General features: G+C 41.4%; 1 protein-coding gene across 2 annotated transcripts in view; it reads left to right on the top strand.

Moving 5' to 3' along the window:
• cux2b (cut-like homeobox 2b) overlaps window positions 1-14306 on the top strand; it is an 80980-nt gene that overhangs the window by 1174 nt on the left and 65500 nt on the right. The window contains exon 1 of one of the 2 annotated variants that reach the window (XM_026343375.1): window positions 1351-1817. The exons of the other annotated variant lie outside the window; for it this stretch is intronic. The gene's annotated coding sequence lies outside the window, so the exon portion shown is untranslated. Of the gene's footprint in view, window positions 1-1350; window positions 1818-14306 lie in introns of those variants that run through there. 2 annotated transcript variants of the gene reach the window in all.

Genomic DNA, 14306 nt, shown 5'->3' with positions numbered 1-14306 from the left:
CCCCACCAGCACCAGCACCACCACCCCGTTCCTCCCTCCTCATCCTCCTCCTCCTCCCCGCTCGCCTCTCTCCTGAAGCCGCAGAGGGCTGCTCGGCCGTGGGGGCTGTGTAATTGTATTCCCCGCTAATGTTTGTAAATCAGCCTCGGCCGGCGCAAGGGCACCGTCTGTGCCGTTTGACTGATGTTCTGTAACATGAGAAATGACAGGAAGCATGGCAGCCCGGCTCCATGCGGAAAAGCCTACCGAGGAGGAGAAATCAGATCTGGTGGCTCTCGGTTGTCTTGCGTTTGGCCGAGTGTTATTCCAGCTCCCGGCCGCTGGACCTCTCTCTCCCTCTCTCTCTCTCTCTCATCCAGGCTGGGATCCAGATGGGCGAGGGGAGCTATTGTTGCTGCGGCTTCACGTAGCGTTTCTCTGTGCAGGCTCTCATCTCGATCACCCCGGCTTCACAGGGGGCAGGGTAACATTTATGATAGATGCGTGCATTCAAGGTTTTTCATTAAATGTGACTGAGTAGCCCGGGAGCTAAATCTGAGCTGGCCCTTAAGGATGTCCAAGCCATTGCCTAGTGTCATGAGCAGTGATGTAGTGGCTCATATTAAAAAGGCTAGCCTCCAGTCAGTGATCACTACAAGACACACAACTACTAATATAAAGACAAATTCACCATACCTGCAGAAAAGTGTTCGTTCATGTCTGTGTTCCCTTGAATGACCTTATCCTCATGTCAAATGAATCCCTTTGATACCACCTGCTATGAAGTAGTAGTACCTAAATATTCTGCTCACAGATCATTGTCACAGACATTATCATAGTGTGCAGTCCAGGTGTAAGTAAAACACTGCTAATCACCTGGAAACAACACATGTATTAGGCTGCATAATAAGCTAAATGTCACATGCATTTAAATGGGCTTGAATTTTGACTAGTGCACATCAGCGGAGACTTTTGTGTCTAGTCTTTATTTTGTTTTTTGAAGCTTTTTAAAGGGTTAGTCAGAGTATTCATAATAATTGTTTTACATGTGACACAGATGTGTTAGAGCACATTAGAAACATGTAAGTGTTGGAATCGGGGGTGCTGTGTTGAAAAGGGGTTTTATCTTTTTTACTGAAAGTTAGTTTAACACTTAAACCATTCATTTTTGATAGGGCTGGCGTGGATTCGATCACATTGTCTTATTGACCGTGGCTGTGTAAAACATTCTTACAAGCCTCTGGTTACAAACATGCCTGTAGCTTGAATGTGACATCCTCTGCTTCATGTGTCAGAAATCAATTAATTAACTTATTTCTCATTTAGTCATGGTGGGAGCCTGTGTCTGGACGTGTAAAACCAATACACTTTCCTCATATAAGCTCATATAGCACAGTATTCTTGGTCTATCTGACGACATCTACTAGCCTGTTTACTTGAGCAGCTCACACTGAAACGTTTATTTTGTCATTACAAGTTATTATATCAGTAAACTGAATGTGCAGTGTTTTTTCCCCTAGTGTTTGTGCAGTAGATTTGTGTCTCCGAGTTGTACTGGATGAATAATTCACCTGCAGGCTGATGAAAAGAGGGCAAGGAAAGTGCGAAGCGCTGAGGTGGAGTGACCTTGGTTCCTGCTGGCTGCAGGTCACCCGGCCGTTGCTGTGGTAATCATTCACACCAGCCAGATGGCATTTCCGTGGGCGAGCATCAAAAGGACGGGTCAGGGTCTGTCCTGCCAGGTCCTGCCAGGCCCCAAAAACAACTCCAATACAGTACCAGGAGAGAGAGGGCCAGAGACAGAAATTTGGATTTGCAGAAAGATTTAGCAGAGCCAGGTAATGAAAAAGGAGAAGGTGTGGTCAAATCAGACAGGAATGCAGTTTGATTGCAGTTTTGTTTTACCCTGTGAGCTGCTTTTTTTATTCATCACTCCTATTGCTACCTTTTAATTGCCCATCAAACACACAGAAAATAGATTTACATGGGTATGATCAAAGCAGACAAAAAAACTTGCATTTGATTCTACTTCAGAAAACTTGGGCACCATGCCTTTACTACACAGTTACTTTAATCCCCTCTGTTGTTTTTAGCGATGTCGCAATGCTGTGCTCATACGGCGAAATAATGCTCTGCTTATTTGTTACCATTTCTTAGCCTTGTTTCCCACTCTCTCCTTTTCTTCCATGAATCTAAAAGGCAGTGGGGTTTTTAGATCAGGAACAAAAGCTTGTGATTGTACTACATTTAGCATGACTCAGTTGCTCTGGTGTCAGCTCTAATCCACACACAGAGACAACAGTATTGCCAAACAGTGAAATTGCTTTGCAGCCTGTGAGCCTGGCTGCCTCCGCTGCCAGCCTGCTCTGTGTGCTGTTTGCCAGTAGCTCCCACACACACACAGACACGCACACACACCAACCCTGCAATCTCAAATTGGCTGTGAAAATCGGTCTCTGTCTTCTTTTCATTCATGCTTTCATATATTTGTTTGCTGATATTGTTAATGTCACATGCTTCAGTATAATCTCATTGTAGTGGAGGGTAAGTAAGTCCAGAGCGCCTCACGTCTTGTATTATTTATCATAATGACTGTATCATTTAATTCATATGCTGTGATTGATATAAAAGGCTTTAAAGTTGACCTCCACAGAGGGTGCTCCACGTGCTCATTATCTCATTTTTCAAGACTAGCCTTTTGTTGTCAGCCTTTTCTTTTTAAATCTTCAGCAGATTAAGTGCTATGTTCAAAATGTAAAAAGCTGCCCCATCATCACAGTAAGGACTGGTTTGAGTTGTGCACGTCTCCTACAGTATATAAACATTTCTTAACATGCTTTCTTCATTACCTCTTCTGTGAATCCATGGGTGGGGCATGTCTATCACGGTCCCATAGCCTTCAGTTTGGCCCCTCTCTTCCTTTGACAGTGATAACAAAGCAAATAAGAAAGAAGGGAGCTTTTACAGGACTATCTGGGGCAAATTGAGATGTGAAATCCAGGAGCCATAACCCTGGTACATAAAACACAGAGAACATTAGAGAGCAAGAGGAGTGAAACAGACTTCAGCATTAAGCTGTTTAACCTCTCTGTGTAGCATTAGTGGTAGAGACTTCAAAGCAGATGCTTCAGCGTTGGAAGCAGAATGACAAATGGGTTTAGAGACAGCTACGGTGAGCATTCTCACAGGAAGACTAGGCCTGTCATTAATGTCAGCTTAATCACTTTGACCTTCCTTCAAGTAGATTTCCATACCTATCCAATCATTTTGCCTTGCTTGTGCTCCAGTTTGCAGAGTGCTGTATGTGCTGCTCTTTGATAAGCCTGGCTGTAATGATGTTACTGTCTATATCTGTGATTGTTCACTTGAAATGTTCTGAAAGCTGTAATGTTAAATGTTAGGTTCGTGCAAAATACAAAAAAAAAAAAAATAAAGTAAATCAAATAAATCTACTTACCCCTGGTGGTGTAGTTATGCAGACGGTTTTGGTTTAATTTTCCCAGGTTTCCTAGATTGTTGTTTCTGCTGAGTACAGTTTCCTTTCTGGAGCTTTCAGCTTTTTAAAAAAAAAGAAGTACAGCAAGTGTGTTTCAATAGACAACGATTCGAAGTCCTGATCCAAAACTATCATGCCATGTATCACAATCACAACGCTTTTTCATATTGGTGGATATGATTAATTATCAATGTAGAAAATTCTTTAATTAGATTTTCCACTGGTATATTCAGTGTAAGATTGAATCCAACATAAATCACAAGGTTTGTTATGTTTATAAACTATCATTTATAGATTATAGCACATGTAACATTTATGCTTATTTGGCTCATGTAAGAATCTGCCATGCAGCTAGGCTACTGTTGCTGCTGTGTCAGTATTGGTGGTGTGTAGTGTAAAGCAGATCTTCCACCTTTTTTTTCTGTGGTGTTGCTGTAATATACAGACAAGCTTGAAAGTCTGTGTACCCTTTACACTTACACTTATCATTCATTTAGTGAGTAAAATGGTCCAATGATCCATTTATTGATGCCCAGCAGACAAGCAATGTAATACAGAAGTATTCCTAAAGAGTTTGGACTCTTTTAGAAATTGGAAATTAAAAACATTCAACACCACTGTTACCCTTCCCAGGAGTGGTCGACCACCACTGATCACACCTGGAGCTAGGTGTGTAATAGTTCAGGAGGTCACAAGGAACCCCACTGTAATACCTGGTAAAGTAAAAGCCTCTCTTGTATGTTAATATCCATGTTCCTAAGTCCATTATTGGAACAATGTTAAACATGTTTGGCTTGAATCAGAAGTGTTATGTTCAGTGATGACCAAACACTGTATTCTACCGTAAGAAGCTCATTCCATCTGTGAAACATGGTAATATGGCAATATTGTGATTTGGTGCTGCTGTGGTGCTAACCCTAAACTGGGATGGTTTGCCCTCACTGATAGAGCTATGAATTCAGAGTTGTAGGTGTACGTTATAGAAATGCCTTGGAAAGACCTGAAGCAGGCGGTTCATGCACCGGACAGGTGGGGCTGATGAACAGTCACTGGAAATGTTTATTTGAAATTACTGCTGCAAAAGGGGTCCACACCAATTACTTAAGGCACAGGTTCACACACTTGTCTTGCCGTACACCACTATTTAGGAAAGATTTAGTTTAACATAATATAATATATTAATTAATAATTAAAAATTATTATTCAAATTTATTTTTTCATTTATTGATTTGTTTAAGTGAGCTTCAATTTTTTAGCTTTATGACCTAGGTTTTAGAGAATAAGATACATTTTAGATCATATTTATGCAGCAGTAGAGAAAATTCCAAATGGTTCACAAAATTTTAAGCACCATTGTAGCTTTCGTCCACCAGTCGCAGCGTTTATTAAAGTAAATCGTGATTTTTGTTGCTTAGCACCAGCCATAGGATGTTTTTTGCCTCGTACAGGTTGCTAAAACAATGGCTTACCATGTAAAGAGTTTGTATTTGAAGATTTTATAAGCATCTCAGTAACAAAAATATCAGAGTTGTAGGAGATACTGAAGCTGGATAGGAATACGCATGATGGCCAGGAATCAGAGCAATAAGCCACAACAACTCATATCATAGTTTTCATTTTATCTAGTTTCCGCTGAAGAAATTAGTCCCTTAACACTTTTGACAGTCTGTTTTGTGGATTTTACACGGATTGTTATGCTAAAAAGAGATCTTATTGTTAAATAGTTTCAGTGCTGGGAAGCATGTCAAATAAAATCCCTTCCACCTTCTCAATGCTAATAAATCAAAACCGGAGCAAATAAATTCAAGCCTATCTCTATGACTAGGTACCACTGGAAGTAAGGACATTTTTTTGGAATTTGACATCACATGGCCATATGATTTGATCACTTGGCACTAATGAGCTAATTATGGCCAAGAATTATTTATGGCCCTAGTGCTACCTGTCTGAAATGTGCTGTTAACAAAGGTTTGCTGTTTAATTTTTTTCTCTTATCCAAAAAACAAAAAACCCCAAAACAAAACAAAAGCAGTGCCCCAAATGTTTCAGCAAGAACGCCCCCTTGGTAGTTGCCAATGCTTCCTAGCAAGAGACGCCAGATTTTTCATAGCAGTGCGTTCTCCATTCTGCTGCCCCTAGGCTGGAGCAATTGCTTTGCAGGAGTAAATAACCGGCTTTAACAAAACTTCAGGGACACATTAGTCTGCTGGAGGATGGCTCCATGGCGGTAGGGCAGCCTCCTCTTCCCTCACAGTGAGGCAGGCGGAAGCATCAGGAGAAGAAAGGTAATGGCTCATTGGCATGGGTATAAAGCTGTGTCCTCTCTCCCTGCTGACAGCCAGTCCCCTGCCCAGCAAGTCCATTTTGAGCTGCATTTCTCCACTATGGCCTTGGCTTTATTTGTTTTGACTGTCTGACGCCACTACAGACATACAGTGGCAAGAAAAAGTATGTGAATTTCATGGTTTTCTGCATTAATTTGTTATAATCTGATCTGACCTTCATCTAAGTCAAGAGTATTAACAAATATAATGTGCCTAAAATAAAATTAAAAAAAAAAACTGATCTTTTATGTCTTTGAATACAACCATAGTGCTTAGTGAATAACCTCTGGCTGGCTGTTAAAAATCACTCGTGTGGTGGCCAGTCAAGATGATCCCAAGAGCAAAACAAACACTCATCAATGTGGTAAAGAAACAACCCGAGTAACAGCCAAAGATCATAAGACATCATTGGAACTGGCTAACATCTGTGTTCATGAGTCTACAGTAGGTAAAACATTGAACTAGCAGGACACCATGAAGGAAGCTGCTGTTTATTAAAAAGAACATTGCTGCACGCCTGAAGTTTGCCAGAGAGCACACTGACACTCCACAACAGTGTTGGCAAAATGTTGGACTGATGAAACAAAATTTAACTATTGGAAAGAACACACAACACTACATCTGGTGTAAAAAGGATACCGCATATTATCGTGAAAACATTATGCCAATCCTCCAGTATGTTTGGAGGAAACATCATGATGTAGGCCTGCTTTGCTGCATCAGGACCTGGCTACCTTGCAGTGATTTAGTGGAAGATGAATTCCCAGAATAATGTGAGAATGTCTGTACGTCCACTGATACTCTGTAGAAGTTTGGTGCTCAACCAGTTATTAATTAAGGGTTCATATACCTTTTCCACTAGCGCTATGAGGTTTTTATTGTTGTTCTCAATAATAAAGGGTCAGATTTCATTGTGTTATTTTAGGCACATAATATTTGTTAATACTCTTGACTTAGATGAAGATCAGATCAGATTTTATGACAAATTACTGCAGAAAACCATGAAATTCAAAAGGGTTCACGTACTTTTTCTTGCCACTGTATTGAGCACCAGTCCTTTCTTGTTCATTTTACTAGGCTTACATTGAATCTCTCTGCCCTGCCTCTTTCTTTGCCCGACTCTCTCTTCCTCCCTCTCTTTCTCTCTCTACCTAGCATGCCTCAGATGTATTTGGCAAGGTTTCACTTGCTATATTCTATTCATCTGTTGTCCATTTTGTCCTTCAAAACTAAAAAAAAAACGCATGCTTTTTCACAAAGGAGCAAGTGCCAGGCTTTTGTACACTGTGTGTGTTCCGAGGTTGGTTTTCTTGTAGCGTTGGGTTAGCATGGTGTGAAGGGTGCTCCTGGGCCCAGCATGCTCAAGAGATCAATGCTTCACTAACGTTCTCCAGGTTGCCTTTGGGGATCTCAGCCAGTCTCATTATGTGCCAGTGCTCAGAGTTTGTTTACCAGACTGGAGGAATACTAGTCTTCTGCATGCCATCCATTTGTAAGGCCCATTTGTCCTCATTTAAGTGGGAAGAGAGAAGACCGAGGAAAGACGGCCTCTTGGTGGTCTTTTTAAACCAGCATTTGTTATTACTAAGCAGATATGCTCTTATTTATCAAAATAATACAAAGGGTTTGTTATAGCAAAAGCAGGTGGATCAGGCTTGATGTGTTAGCCAGTCTTGTCTTTGTGCAGCTGCTACCCCCACACAGTTAATTACTCTCTTATTCATCCCCAACAATGGGAGGGGATAGAATAAATCTGAGCCACGCACTCTCGCTACTTCACCAGGAAGGTGCAGACTGGGACCCTAAAGCAAGCGAGTGGCTTCAAGAGGTACAGTTTATCATTTTTAATGGAGAGGAACAGGAAGTGGAGACATGAAGCTGGGCTCTGTGATTTATAAACCGCCTCAGTCGAGGGGAGAAAAGAGCAAGTCTATCTCCCTGTCCACACCTCTGGTTTTCAGCCGTTGCTGCTCGAATCGCAGCCCTCTGGCGTTCACGGCTGCTCTTCAACACCATCAAAATACACTTGCACTTTGTCAGAGCCTCTCCAGGGAAATAACACAACAGGATAATTTGCCTACCTAACCATAAGATTCTGGAAAAAATATTGCCATATTCATGTACTATGTATTATTATTATCACCAATTATACATGTTAAAACATGGAGTCTAATTGATGGTATGTAGCAGGTACAGTATGAGCCCAAAATCACCCTCCTGCCTTTATCTTGTTTTGCTGTTCCCTGAAAAGTCCAGTGATGTCATGCCTCCATTGTCACCTGTTCATTTACTTTCGTAGTAGAGGGCATCGGGGTATTGATTAGGGTTTGCAACTGTGTTAGCAGCTCTGCCGGTGTGTAATATAGGCCTTGAGGCTATTCTGTCTTTCTGTTAAGTCTCACGAGTGCTTTGCAGACCTTGTAATCTTAATTAAATATGCAACTTTGATCGCAACAGGGTCACTATTTTTGCATTTAAATGTGGTCACAGACCACCCCCCCTTGCTCAGCTGACAGAACAGACATACATTTAGAATCTTAATGCACAAAAAGAGCAAAAAGAACAAAGAACTGAATTGAGTCCCTTCTTTTTCAATTTCCCTCGTTAGCTTCATGCTGCTTTCCTCTTATAGTTTTTTTTCCAGATGAATTTTGTGATATTTTCCTCCTCTCCCCTCCCCACTCCATCTCTTCCCTCTTTCTCTCTCTCTCTCTCTCTCTCTCTCTCACACACTCCTCGGCAGTTTTCCCCAGACAGGTTCCACAGTGTTTTAGAGGGGATGGATTTAATTGCTCTGTGGGGATTGGTTGGCTGTGCCGGGCTCGGCTGTTTAATTAGTGTACCCTGCCGGGATTGGTTTAATGCTTCATGATCTTGAAATTGTCTGATTGTTCAGCCCTCTGGGGACTCTCCCTGCCTACGTAGGCCAGCAGGTTTAGCTAAACATTGCTCCAGGCTTCTACTGTATGCGGCACGAGAAAAAGTATGCCTAAGGAACTGAAATTTGGTTGAGGTGGGGTGAGGTGAGAGGGGTCAACCTGTTTGGCAAATCAGGGGACAGACATGCAAAGTGGACAGTTAGTTACCTGGATTCTCTTGAGTACTTGACTGCAGCATATCCAAACAGACCTCACGTGAATGTTTATCCTTACAATATTTCATCCCAGCATGACGCTACATGGAAATAATCCAATTGACTATTAATGTAATACCAATATTTAGACTGTGATACAGTGTTTCTTTATGATAAGCAAGCATAGGATTTTTAGCTGCCGTCAAGCAAAATAGTTTGTTATGCGTGTGGCTCCCTGCTTGGCCCACACATCATACCCAGTTTTACTCCTCTGTCTGAATGGATGTCTTGTATTTTTGAAAGAACTCGTCTTTCTGCATGCTCTTGCGACCTGTTTTGAATAAGCAGAGATCTCTCCTGTGACGAGACGAGGCCATTGGGGATCATCACGCGTAGATCTCTGAATTATGTGCTTGGTCACCTTGAGTGAGGGGAGCTGAGGAAATTACATTTGTGTAAATGGGTGCGGGGGTGTGTCTGTGTCCCCTATGTAGCCTTCCACAGCATGCCCTTGGTTTGGTTCAATCATGGCAGTGATGTTGACCTCAACACTAAATGTGCTTGGCATCAGATCCTGGATGAGGGAAGAGCGTGTGCTGTAGCAGTGCAGTTCAGTACAGATAGTACCTATTGAAGGCTAAGCTCATTCCGCTTCATCAGACTTATCGAGCCCACTCACTCAAAGAACTCAACCTTGAAGTGCATAAATCTCCAGTGGATGATAATAAGAATACCTTCCTCTGCCTCTCAGCCTGGACTTTGTAATGTGTTTGTCCTCACAGTGAATGATGACTGAGTGATCCACTGCAACAATAATTACTTTTTTTGTCTGAGAGCCTTCTTTATTAGGAATCCTCCAGGCAGATGCCAAAAGATCATGGATTCTGCTGTTGTTGACTGGTTCACCTGTGCTGCATACAGAGGGTCAATTTTTTTTACCATGTAATGCTTGTGTTTACTACTGTGTTTTACACCCTCTGAGACACCTAGTGGAGGCATATGATCACCAAGGTGACAGACCACATGGCAACTGAGCTGCTCCCTAATGAGAGTCACACCCTGAGCTTTATCCCCTTTCTCTCTGGGGGAGATGCCCTGATTACTGAGTGATATTGTGCTCAGAGTTGAGGGCCCACTCCAGCTGTTGGGATTGTTTGTGCAACGATAAGGGGGTTGTGAGTAATCAGAGTTGGGTTGTGTAGAAAATCTTTTAAACTCTCTATCATGAATGGCTGTACATTTTATTCATTTGTCATCAATATATTTTCATTGAGCCTTAAATAATAGGTTTACTGCTAGAATCTAACAAGAGGTCCAGTCATATTGGTGGTTATGGGGATATTCATTGTGCTCTTCTATTTCTGAGGAACCTCAGATTGATTGCAGATCACGGTCAAAGTCAGCAATGGTGCTTTTTGATAAATAAGCTGCAAGACTTAATATTGCAGCGCTGCTTCTCCTTCAAAGATAAAAATATTATTGCATCCCAGCCCCCTCCCGACTGCCTTTCGGGTAGGGTGTGAGTCCAGCGTCCGTCTAGACGTGCGGCATCATTAACCTGCCGCGACCTCAGCCCCTGATGAATTCGTTCTCACATCCCCCTGCAGCCCAGCGATTGCAGCCCTCCTCCCTGTCCACTGGGAACTGGGTCTCCTCTGAACTGGCCATTAGAGCCACCAGCCTCTACTTGCAGGCATTAATAGGCCAAGTGGCCGGAGCCTCTGTCAGACTGCTGAATAATTCAGACCGTCTGGGCTGTGTCTCGTCCCGAGGTGCAGGGGGATGTGAACTGGGGAACAGGGTGCAGGGGGCTGCATGGAAGTGGAGGGGTTAATAACAGGTCTGCCTCTCTGTGTCAGCAGCTGCTCAACCCCCTCTACCCCCAACAAACACACTCAACCCCACCCCACATATGAAAGAATCCTATTCAGTTGATTAGATTTTTCAAAATGGATCAATTTTTAATCAGCAGAGCATCTGACTATGGTCAATACCATTGTCGCGGGGAAGACAGTTGCTGGACAGCCGTCTTTATTTACAGGAACGTTTGTTTTTTACTGTATGCAGATGGAGAGATAGGAACAGCTAGCTCAGATCACTGCACCACTGCAGTCCCTGGTTTGTCCAGGCAGTGTGTCTGGCCTCTGCACGCACTTGTCGACAACAACAACAGCACCTCCAAGGCCACACAACATTCACTGCCCTGTGATCATGCCATTTGGAAGATCAATCGTGAATATTTATTCACATCAGAGCAGAAAGCTGGATTAGTCTAATGTCTTTTCCTGTGCAAGTGTGCGTCTGTCCAAAGAGATTTCTCGTACCCATTTGGATCTGCATAAGTAGGGAGTAGGAGTGAGGAGCCAACAAACTAGCTGTAATACTGCCATCAAATTTTCATTGGGCTGTGGGGACACCCTAACATGATAAATAATGAGTTGCCCATAAACTTAATGTTCAGTACCTCTCTGCAACTGCTGACTATATCTAGTTATGACTCAATACAGAAGCAGGATTATAAGGGAAACAATCCACCTTCAGTGTTCCTCTTTTTAGAACATTCAGACATTTAAAACATTCAGGTTCACAAACACACAACACCTCACACATATTCTCTGTCTGAAAGGTCCTTCAGTATGTTAAGATCAGAGTAAATAACGCACACTACATTCTCACTGTTTTGTTCACAGGTGACATGTTTATGTGTGCAAAAAGTCCCAAAAATTGCACACTGTTCCTTTAAAACAGGAAAAATGTTTCAGTAAACAAGGTCAAGTGGTGCAATGTGGTGTAAAATCAATAATGTTCTCCCCTGATGGGGTGACATCAATTGATCAAAGTAAAAAAGATTAATCAATAATATGACTGAATACAAACATAATTAAAATATGTAAGTATAAAATTAGTTTTTCATGCTGCTCAAGAACATTTCCATGTCACCCACTTCTCATATTTGACAGGACAAGCTGAGCATTTTTTTTTAGCTGTCTTGCAAAAAAAAATATGAATACGACAATAACAAAAAATGAAAGCAGGAGTGCATATTTGCTGAAGCTGCTGATATAAGTTAACTATCATGGCGACATTGATTACTGAGGTTGCCTACATGTTTAATTTCACAAACTTGGGGGAAAGAAAACAGTGAAATGCGATTGAACTTTACAATTAGGACAAAGGATTCTTGGTAAAACCACTGAGCGGTCAAGTTCTAGGAAGGTTTGGATGCACTGGATGAGAATTTTTGTGTGTCAGTGCTTAATCTGTCAACATACACACTAGATCTAAAATGGATTGGCATAGAGCAGTTAAGTGGCAGGTAGAACGATAATGCAGAGTCAATGGAGCATAAAGATGATGCATGCAAATGTGGAGATGGCTGTATTAGCTGTGTGTGTGTTTGTGTGTGTGTGTGTGTTGTGGTAGGGGGTTGGGGGGGGGGGTAAAATTGTGAAAATAATTGCCACCATGTGCAAATGATTTGCCTCTTTAAAAACGAAAATCTAGTCAAAATATTTGTACGACAGTTTGAACAGCTTAGAAGTTATTGGCCAAATGTAGAAGCATCTGTTGTACAGCGTTAAATCTGATCATGTGGTATTGTTTTCACTGAGCGATGGCTTGGCAAGACTGTAAACTGGTCTGGAAAGATTGCACACTGTGGGTACTGTCGAATACACGATCCAGACACTTTGAAGGGAGACGAAAGAGCAGAGAAATCATGAAGAGAAACCAAACACTTGTACCTAGATCCATTATAATTACAATAATAATAGTATCATATTGTATGCAAGTATTTTTTGTTGTTGTTGTCAAAACAAGTTCCAGAGCACCTTGTAGTCATGAAAAATGAAAAGCAGAGCAGATGATTTAGAGCAGTGTAACAGAAAGACACGGAGGCAGTGATTTGAAAAATGGGGAAAATAAAGAGAAGGTTTCCAGCTACAGTGGTGTTAAAACAATAGACTGTACTTAGGAAGAACAGCTTCTCTTTATAGGACTTAAACACAGACTGTAAGCAGGGGAAGAGGTGCATGAACAAAAGCAGCGATTTTCTCATTTATAACCATTTTTAATATGTCACAGGTTGGTTTGTAATGTCGTATCGTACAGATACAGTACATACTGGGTGTATATATTCTGATAGACAAACCAATGTGACAGTATCATAGCATAATGAAACACTATTAAATTTAGGATATATCAAGAGAGGGTGACAGATCCAAATTCACGTTGTTGCTAAAGTGACATAATAGCATGGCATCATGCCACACTCACATATTGGCTTTACAGCATATTGACATAATCACAAATTGACACGGCAGTATTATGAGATATTGACATTCCATACAGTAGCATGTTATAGCGCCCAATTTGCGTCATGACATTATGACTTTGGCTTCATTGCAATGACCCATTGATGTGATGTCACACTCACGTATAAACTTATCGCCGTGCTGCCACATTGGCTGTAGCATATCAAATAATGACATATTGAATAGCACAGTAGCCGATATGTTATAATGTCAATATACCAATGACACTGCCGCAACATAATGGCAATTTGACACTGTGTTATAATGACATGTTTGCGTATTGACACAATGAGATTAGTGTGGCATCATGCATAGAGACATTACATGTTTGCACACTGCTGCTTAACGCAGGACTTGTTAAATTCCTGTTTTTCACTGTTATGCAGTCACAAGGAGGCTGTTGGATATTTTGTAAACCTCCCGCAAACACATTGTTAGTTTATATGTTATATTGACAGAACAGCATTCTGGGGAGAAAGGTATTTGAAAAAATCTAAAACTCATGAATTACAATGACCATATTTCCACTAAGGAAACAAATCTGCAAAAAACTAAATTCAGCTTTTTGCATGTCACAAAGCTAATCACTGATTTAAATTGCAATGATTTACTGTAACTTGACTTTCTGAGTGACAATGAGTCCAACAATTGATGAAACAAGTCAGAAAAGCTTTTTTTATTTTACATTTATCACATAAACACCCTGTCCTCCCTCTAATCTTTCCTCACCAACATCAAACTTATGCAAAAAGAAGCAATGCTTTCACTAAGGAGTACTTATTTTTTTGCTCACTAATGAAAATGTTTTGAATCTCTGCGCTACGGTGCCAATGGCGTTGTTTTTCTTCTTTGCTCTCTGATTATAGAACTGTATAAACCGGGCGAGATCTTGAATTCTTAGCTGATTGCACGCCTGTAGCCATGCACTTTCTGTGCTTTCCTCCCCAGACCTCTTTCTCCTGATAGCCGCCTTTTTCTTGTACAGAGAGATGCAGTGCACTTTATATGCAGTTATGCTGAATAGGTGCTGATGTATGTTGAAATCAGTTTTGCAGGTGCCTTGTCAAAATGTGCAGCGGATAGGCAGTAACACAATTCTGTTTAATATGCTATCAATCAAC

Source organism: Anabas testudineus, chromosome 9 (assembly GCF_900324465.2).
Source record: "Anabas testudineus chromosome 9, fAnaTes1.2, whole genome shotgun sequence".
NCBI lineage: Eukaryota > Metazoa > Chordata > Actinopteri > Anabantiformes > Anabantidae > Anabas > Anabas testudineus.
The sequence above is the reverse complement of the archived record's forward strand: the minus strand, read 5'-3'. Positions and strand labels throughout refer to the sequence as shown.